Source organism: Peromyscus eremicus, chromosome 9 (genome assembly GCF_949786415.1).
Source record: "Peromyscus eremicus chromosome 9, PerEre_H2_v1, whole genome shotgun sequence".
NCBI lineage: Eukaryota > Metazoa > Chordata > Mammalia > Rodentia > Cricetidae > Peromyscus > Peromyscus eremicus.
Genome location: NC_081425.1, coordinates 50,598,582 through 50,608,230, shown reverse-complemented (window position 1 = coordinate 50,608,230; position 9,649 = coordinate 50,598,582).

Here is a 9,649-nt window from a genome sequence, read left to right as displayed (position 1 = left end):
TAATCGATTACTACTTTGTACCTGTAATTGTGCTGCTGTTGTGAATCATGATGTAAATATCTGGTATGCAAGCCAAGGGGTCGTGACCCACAGGTTGAGAACCATTTTACTAGACGACTGTGGCTCTCTCCTTATTTCTGTTCCTATCACAGATAGAGCAGGCAAGCAGAAGTGCATAGCAGCTCTGCATCCTTGTTATCTTGCACAATATTACACAATATTAACTATTAACCTTGGAGGAGTCACTTCCCGACAGGCTGCACAGGAGGGTGGATACTTCATACAAGGCTATCTCTAAGTCTCAGCCCACATCTAAGAAATGGGCTTTTGTTTCACAATCTCTCTGAAATCATTCTTTCAAAAGTCATAATTACTTTCTAATTACAAATTCAATAACTTTTTTTCTCAGTAATTATCCTACTTGACCTTTGGGACAGCATTTAATTTTTGATTTAGTTTTCCTTTCCCAGCTCTCAGTTTTTTCTTGTTTGAGAATTCTCAGCTGATACTGTTTCTGTAGCCTGCTTTATTATCCAGATTGTCAATTTTTTTTTAAAAAAATAGAGAGTATCTACAAAATATTAAAACAAAAATCATAACAAAATGAAAACCAGAGGCCTTAGAGTTCCTTCCTTCTTTCCTTGTTTTTGAAATAGATTATTTATTTATTTGCCTATTGGTTTATTTATGGCCTTGAACTCATTGTGTACCTGAGAATAAGCTTGAACTCTTGTTTTTCCAAATGCTGGGATAGCAGATGTGTGCCAGAGTTGGCATTCCCAGGTAAGCATCACAAATGTTATGCTCAGATATGGCTCATAAATGCTACCATTAATTTATATATATGAATTTAATTATTCAAATAGTTGTGGAAATAATGAATAATAATCAGTGGAACAATAAAATTATTGAAAATGATCATATTTGCTTTAAAATAGAATTGCAAGGAACAACAAAATTAAATAAATACAGAATTATTGAATTAATTATTATTGTTATAACCATAAAATATAATGCAAATGGCAAAAAGTCTATTCAAAATCCTCATCTTTATAGTATAGAGGGAAAAACAAGAATAGGCAAAAATCATGTTACAACAAAATCAAGATTTGTTTTATTTAAAATGGATGATTATGAAAATTCATTCAATTACTTTAAACATGGTAATTATACAACTGAAATCACAAAATCATGGAGCAATAGAGAGAGAAAAAAATAAGAACCATGTCCCAATTTCATTTCTGTTGCTGTGATGAAATTTCCTGGCAAAACATCTTAGGAAGAAAGGTTTTTTGAGCTTAAAATTCCAGGTCACATGTGATCATAGTAGAAGAGTGCTCGTGGCAGTAGCTTGAAGCAGCTGGTTAGGGACATTCACAGTCAGGAATGGGGACATGATTGCGTGCACACTCACTTATTTGCCTGTGCTCATCTTGATTTCTCCACTGTTATACAGGTTAGGGATCCCTACCTAGAGAATGGTGCTGCCCACAATAGACTGGGTCTTCCACCAATTAACTTAATAAGGCACCCCCACCCAACATGCTCAAAGACCAGCCCAATATATGCAGTCTCTTATTGGAACTCTTTCCCAGGTGATTCTAAGTTGTGTCACACTGGAAAAACTAATCACCACACACCCCAAGGATGTAAAAATAATAAAGCATCAGACTAGATAACAGAAGATAGGCAAAACACATTTAAATTAATTATAGACAGTCATCGATTTATACATAAAACAAAACCACAAAGTTATTAGAATAAAAGAGGAGAAAATTGTCTGAATTTAGAAGTTCATAGATATGAAAAGCTGTTAAATATAATAATAAAAATTATCCATGAAAATGTTACTTAATTTCTCTTCCTTAGATTAAAAAAAAAAACTCTATTCTGAAAGAAATGAAAAAAAAATAAGGTGGAAAGTGGGAGAAAGAATTGCTAAAGCATTGTAACAGACTCACAACTCGATCTCTTAATTTCTTTTGTGGTCACTGTGATAAAATACTCCAACAAAAGCAACTCAAAGAAGAAAGGATTCATTCTGGCTCACAACTGCTCCATTCCATTATGGAGGGGAAGTTGAGGCAGCAGCAGTTTGCAGCAGCTGGTTGTGTTGCATCGACAAGCAGGATGAGTTTGAGCTCTTGCTCATCGTCCTTTCTCCATTTATACAGCCCAGGATCCCACCAATGGAATGGTGCCACCCACAGTGGTTGCATCTTCCCACCTCAATGTGATCAAGATAATTCCCCACTGGAACACTCAGACTTTTTTCTCCCAGGTGATCTTAGGTTCAGTCAAGTTCATAATTAATGCTATCACAATAGAATGTACAAAGAAGCCTTGTGGGTCACCAATAAGACTCAGACATGCTTTGGAGGAGTTATAAAAGTAAATAACCAAATATTACACGTATTCAATACCATTAAATACTAGAAAATTTAAGTTAAAACCACGTGTATCACCATATGCCTATTACATGGATAATATTTTAAGAGAATAAAAAGATGAGATAAGTCAAATGCTGGGAAAGCTAGGAAGTAGATCTGATGGGAATTGCGCATGGTAACACAGTGTGGTACAGCCACTCTGGAATATGGCTTGGCAGTTCCTTATAATTAACCATGTACATGTAATACCAGAAGTCACACTCTTGGGAGCTTGTCCCAGAAAAAAATGAAAATATATCCCTACATAAAACTGCATAGTAGCTTTATGTGCAATACCCCCAAACTAGGTGCAACGCTAATGTCTTTCCATAGTTGTAGTTTTGCCATTTTGAAGGCGTTACATAAAGCGAATCATGTACTGTATAGAATTTAGAGAATAGCTTTTGGACCAGAAATAATACCTTTAAAACCCATTCAGGTTGTTTCACGTGTCAATAGCTCACTCCTTTTATTGATCTATAGCAGTCCATGGTATAAATATAAATCAGTAACTTTCTGGTGGGGCAGTCTAACCAATTATACCTCAGCTAGGCAACCCAGTTTCACTATCAATGATAAAAATTCATGGTAAGATATGCTTGTGTGTGTGCATATATTCATGTATATGCACATGTGTGTGTATGTGTGTGAATATGTGGAGGCCTGAGGACAACTTTAGATGCTGTTCCTCAGGAGCCACCCACCTCATTTTTGAGACAGGGCCACTGATTTGGCCTGGAGCCTGCCCAATAGATGAGGCTGGCTTGTCAGTGAGCCCCAGATGTCCACCTGTCTCTGCCTCCTCAGTGCTGGGATTACACCAATCACCAATGACCCATGGCATTTTTGTGTGAGGGATTTTTGCAAATAGGTTACGAGCTGTGCCATCTCTTCAGCCAAAGATGCTTTCTTGACGAGACACAATGCAGATAGCATTTACTCTCTGTGGTCATTTTGTCCTCAACCCATAACCTGAGTTTAAGAAAAAGAAGAAAATAATTTCCAATTAAAGTACATTTTATAAGATACTTGATCAGGATGTTAAGACAGCTGAGTTCATAAAAAAACAGGAAAGTTTGAGACACTCAGACAAGAAGAGACTAACACCATACCGGGTAAAGTGGGAACCCTGCTTGGGTCCCACAGAAAAGGTCTATTTGGTAAAAGCTAAAGAATCCTGAAAACTATCACAACTTCAGTTGGTAATTATATGTCAATATTGGTTGGTTCTTTAGCTATGAAAGTGCATTTTACTAATGTAAGTGTACATAAGAGGTGGAGCTGGGTGTGAAGAAAATGGAATATGTACTATCTTTGTGATTTGTTCTTAAATCTAGAACTAACTAAGATGTTTTTACATTTATATTTATTATGTGTTCATATATTTTGTTTGTGTGGGGTGGGGCCTGTGTCATAGTGTGCACTTCCAGGTCAGAGGACAATGTGTAAGACTCTATTGTCTCTTTCTACCATGTGGGTTCTGGATATAGAATTCAGGTTGGAGATTAAATTTAGGCTGTCAGGACTTTGCCCATGAAGCCATCTTGGCAGCCCTGAAACTAACTTAAAATAAATGCTTGTGTTAAAAGAGTATTACAAGCTAAATATCCATACTAAAGCACGATGGCTCTTAAACCATGGAAAACAAACCATACAATCTCCCTATGTACCATTTATAAGAGTTGACTAAAACAAATTATAAAATTTCAGAATGAAATTACATGTTCTGACACATGAAGCCAATACAATGAGGAATGGTTATTAATAACAGAAAAGGGGAATTTAAAATAAGCTTTTTGCAGGTTAATGAGGTTATTTTCATGATAAAGATATAACAGTCATTAAAGTTTCTCTTTTAAATATCATAAAATGACTTCAGAATGCATGAATAATTGTGTCACACAAAGAATGAAACTTTAAAATATCACTTTGTAGATTAAATTGACTCAAATAAATAGGAGAAGTGATGATTGAATAATAACAAGCACAGTTAATTTTATATACGTATATTGAAATGTGTTACCCAAGGTAATATATTTTTCTTCAAATTACAGTGACATGTTCATAAAAAATTGATCATGCCCAAGGTCAAAACATAAACGTTGATGAATTCCCTAAAGTGCATTTTTATGAACATTTTTTTCAGCTCCTGGGGAGTAAAGATAAATGCAAATCATAATCTCTTTATAAAATAAAAATGAATTAAAAGTAAAAAAAACTAACAATTTAAGAATTAAAATTCAAGAAAAATAACCAAAATCAATAGGAAATTTAAAATTTAGAAATAATAACGGCAGAACAGGAATCAATGACTAAGAAAGTGAAAAAGAAACAGAAATTAGAAACAAAAATTAAAGTCATTTGAAAAACATTTAAGCATAAGAAATAGCAGAAGTAGTAGGATTAAACACAAACATGTTAAAGATACATTATGAAATTTCAAAAAGATATATTTTTCAATTTTATGTTATGTTATTTAACATCTTAAGGAATTGGTTGACTTGCTGGCAGACACACTGACCAAAATGAGCCCAGAAAGAAAATTCAGGCTTCACATTCTGATTACAACAAATGAGTGAAATTTAAATTACCTTCTGAAATTATAGTATCATTACATATGAACCAAATCTCTTTCTGCTTCTTGTTTATCTTATTTTCAACTGCAGAGAATTCAGCCATGCTGAGCCCATTTTCCAGCAGTTGATTTCATGTCTGTCTTCTGCTGGAACTTAGCTGTTTTCTAAAAGCAAGATTACAAAGTCTGAATGTATCCCTTGTGCCCAAGATGTAGACTGATTGTAACATGACATTACATGTCCATAATATGTTAAAGATACAAAGGAAAAGGATTTCCAACTGTATACCAAACCTGATTTGTCACATCCATCCAAATTTAGAGAATGTGTTGTATCAGGGCAGAATACATTTAGTACTTGGGTGGGAGGAAAATGCTTTCTATCCCTTACTCAGGCAGTGTACTTTATGAATGAATGGAGAGAGAAGCCACAAGCAAAGGGTTAGCAAAGGTGGAAATGGAGAAAACCATCCAAGCAGGATGTAAGCTAATGAGTAGGTAATAAGTGTATGAGATAACTACTGGGTAATGAACAAAACAAAACAACATGAACCAGTAGAAAACATCTCTACATTGCTTATGGCAGAAATCCAGCTTCACTCTGTTGTCTAATATCCAGACGTGAGCAATGGAGGGCACAGACTGAGAAACACCTGAAATAAGCAAACAGGATCTGATAAAAATATTTAAATGCAGATTCTCAGATTAGTAAAGACAATAATAGGAAGACCGCAAAACACACCAGGAGTTATTAGCAGAATGATTTTCTGGAGTAGATATTGTCTCTCAGGTACATATCGATATTTTTTATTATTCCTTAGAGGTAAATAATTTAAAATCTTTATTAGGACATCTTTAGCATCATAATTTATAGAACTCTTTTGTAGGATATGTTTGGTTCACTTTATGTCATTTTGTTAGATTAGATGGTAGGATAATATATGTGTAGCTCTTACAGAAGAACATGGGTTTAATCTTCTCCAATCATCATTTTATTAACTTTTGAAGATCTAGGGCATAAAACAAGTCATCCAGATATTGTTATTGATTATGACCTTGACCAAGTTTACCCCTTCATTTCTGAGAATTGCTGTCATAATGCAGCCTCATTTTAGACTGGGATCTAAATCAAGGTTAACCTGCCTGGCAATGTCACAAACTCAAATGCTGTCTGACTTGTTTTCTTCTGTGTCAAAGGCAATGCTGGCTCTCTAAGTCCCTTTCCTTTGCATGAGATTACAGGAAATCAGGGTTTCTCAGTGTTCCTGTGGTTAGGCTGAGATGTGTGGTTGCTTTGGTTAATGAGCTATAGCATAAGTGTGTGAGTCACTCTGGGCCAAAGGATAAAAGAAGGATGGGGCTTCCATCCATTGATTTGTTTACCATAGAAACATGAAGCAAGAGGGCAGAGCTAGGAGATAGAAATGACTTGGATCCTCGAGCCTTTATTTGAAGGGATTTGTCCTGGAGAGATATAGTATCTCCTTTGCATGAAGAAAAAAAAATCTTATGAATCAAATGACTGAGATTTCTGGGTTTGTTACTGCAGCATTACCTAGTCTGAGACTTTGAAGATCTTTCTCCTCCTCCAACCTGGGCATAATAGGCAATATTATTCTTTAGAACAATATATTATATATAATATATTATATATATATTACACATTTAAAGATAACTCATTGATATTAGTGAGAATGCAAGTCAACATACAAGGCTACAGATTTCATTATGACATTTTCATATATATATATATATATATATATATATATATATATATTCTTGCCAATTCCTTTTATTCTTCCAAACAAGTCATTCATTCCATTCATTCTGCCTTCATGTCACATGCATGTTATCATTCTCTCTTACCTTTTTTCCTCTCCCTTATGATCTCTTCCTTCCTTTTTATGGTTTTCTTTTAGTTATATGAGCTACATACTTAACACACATGCATATATGCACACACAAACACACAAATCTAGATTCTTCATAGTAGAGAAAAATGTCAGATCTGTACGATGTCTCTTATTTCAAATAACATAATGATCTCCAGTTACATTCATTTTCCTGCAAATGTCATAATTTCATTTTTTTGATTGAGTGAAATATCTTGTGTAAATGTGTCCCATCTTTACATATTCACCTGTTGATGAACATCAAAGCTAGCTCTACTTCTTAGCGATGAGAGCAGTATTTCAAGAAACATGGAGATGTGAGTATCTTTGTGATGTGTTGACTCCATATGTGTCCCTAGGAGCAGACTACCTGGGTTAAATATAATATAGTTTTTAGATGAGCATACACAATGACCTTCCATAGTTACTGCAACAGTTTAAATTCCTACCAGCAGTGTATGGACTTCTTGTTCCCCAGAACTTGTTATTGTTTATTTCCTGGACAGTAGCCATTGTGACTCAGGTAAGATGGACTTTTAAAGCACTTTATGAAAAGTTTTTGCACCCTAATAAGCCTCTCTGCCTATGAAGCAATCCAAATCAGACCAAATCAGACTGAATTAGAAAAAGCCCCGGTTTAATGAGTAAAGCATTCCTAGGTGTTTCTCTGCCCACCCCCACCCCCCGAAAGAGGAGACATGGACAAGAAACTGAAAAACCATGTGTCTGTTTTCTGGGGGGCAGTTTAAATACCCTGTGGGAGTGGTCTTGAGCATCTCTGGTGGAGGAGCTGTTTGGTGGGACTTTCTGAGGGGCAGGGTCTGGGCTTCCACCAGAACACTTTATTCTGTATTCCCTTGTGGGCTAAGGATGTTGGACTCCCCCCCTCCACACAGATGTGTTTCAGACATTTGTATTTCTTCTTTAGCCACTCATTTATTCTGTTTATAAACCCATTCATTGATTGAATAATTTGTTTGGAGGTACTTAATTTTTGCATTTCTGCATATGTTTTAGATACTAATAGTCTAATTCATGGTTGGAAATAGTTTTCTCATTCTTTAGGCTGTCTCTTCACCCTGGAAATTGTACCATTTTTTTGTGAACGCTTTTTAAATTTCACATAATCCCATTGTTAATTACTGGGATTATTTCCTGTACTATTGGAGTCTTTTTTTCCCCAGTAAATTCTTGCCTATCCCTTTATTTGAAGTATTTTGACTGTTTTCTAGCAATTTAAAGTTCAATTCTTGTATTTTTTTATCCACTCTGAATTTTATTTTTGTATTGGCCACTTTTCCTAGTGCCATTGTTTTTTTCAGTGTATGTCTCCTAGCACAAGTTTTCTTAGCACCATTTTTTCCCCCAAGGTACGTTTTTGATATTTTGTCAAAAATCAAGGGACTCAACTGTGAGGATTTATCCTTGGGTCTTCTAGTGTGGTCTGTTCTACTTTATTGATCTAAATGCCTGTTTGTGCCAGTGCAATACAGGTTTTGTTACTGTGGGTTTGTATTGTGGTTTTAGGTCAGATATTATGATGCCTCCAGCATTGTGTTTGCTGAGAATGGTTTTGCCTAGTCTTCATCTTTCTCACATTCACAAAAATATTAGGATTATTTTTCCTAGATTTGTGAAGAATGTAATTGGAATTTTGATAGAATGGAATCAAATTTGTAGATTACTTTTGGCAATGCAACCATTTCTTCCATCCTATTTCTGCCAATCCATGAGCATGGAAAGACTTTTCATCTTCTAATGTCTTCTTCAATTTTGTGTTCTTCATGTTAAAGTTCCATTGCAGAGATCCCTCAACTCCTTGATTAGATGTAGTCCTTGGCATTTCAATTTCTTTGAAGCTGTTGTGAATGAGACTTTTTCTAATTTATTTCTCAGTAAGTGAATAAAAACATATTCATATAGAGCAAAGCCAGGTGCAAGGCACAATGAGGAATACAAAAGGTCCATTCCATGTTCTGCTTTGCCTTGATGAACATAAAACCTAGCAAAAGAATTAACTGAAGAACAGACATTACTTCAGGAATGAGTATACAACTTAGTAATTTTCAGACCTATGTAAAAAATAAAATGAATGAAATTCTGTCATTTGTGGCACCAAGGCTGTGAATGGAGGCCATAGAGTTAATTGAAATAAACCAGGCACCGAAAGTCAAATTCCATATGGTCTTGTGTATATGCAGAGACTAGAAATAGATGATCCTGTGGAAGGAGAGGATAAAATTTGGGAAGTTAGAATGAGGGAGAGAGGATGCTTTGATGGTCCAGGGGTGCTGCTATATCCCTGGGATAACTTCTAATGTTCTGTAGACTAGAAGGATAACATTATTGGTGACCATTAATTGTGTGTTTCAAAATATATAATAGACAGTAATTCTTGGAATAGTTCCAACACAAAAAAAGTGACAAATGATTGAGGTGATCACTACACATGGCATGCAGATATTGAGATGATCATACTGACTTTGTGAATATACACAGCTATTGTGTATCAATAAAAAGGTAGAAAGTAAAAACAAAAGTAGCGTATGTGGGAGATGGTAAGATTATCTCCACTTTGGTAGAGTATGAGTGTGTGTGTCGGGGGTGGTGGTGGTAGAAGTGTTGTTTATATACTATGAAGTTCTAAGAGTAGTTGTTCCCCTCTTGAATTTGTCCTGTTCCCTTTTATCTTGCAAATGTATATACTTAGGCCACAGTTGTCCATTAACATGCAAGATTACTGACATAGCAAT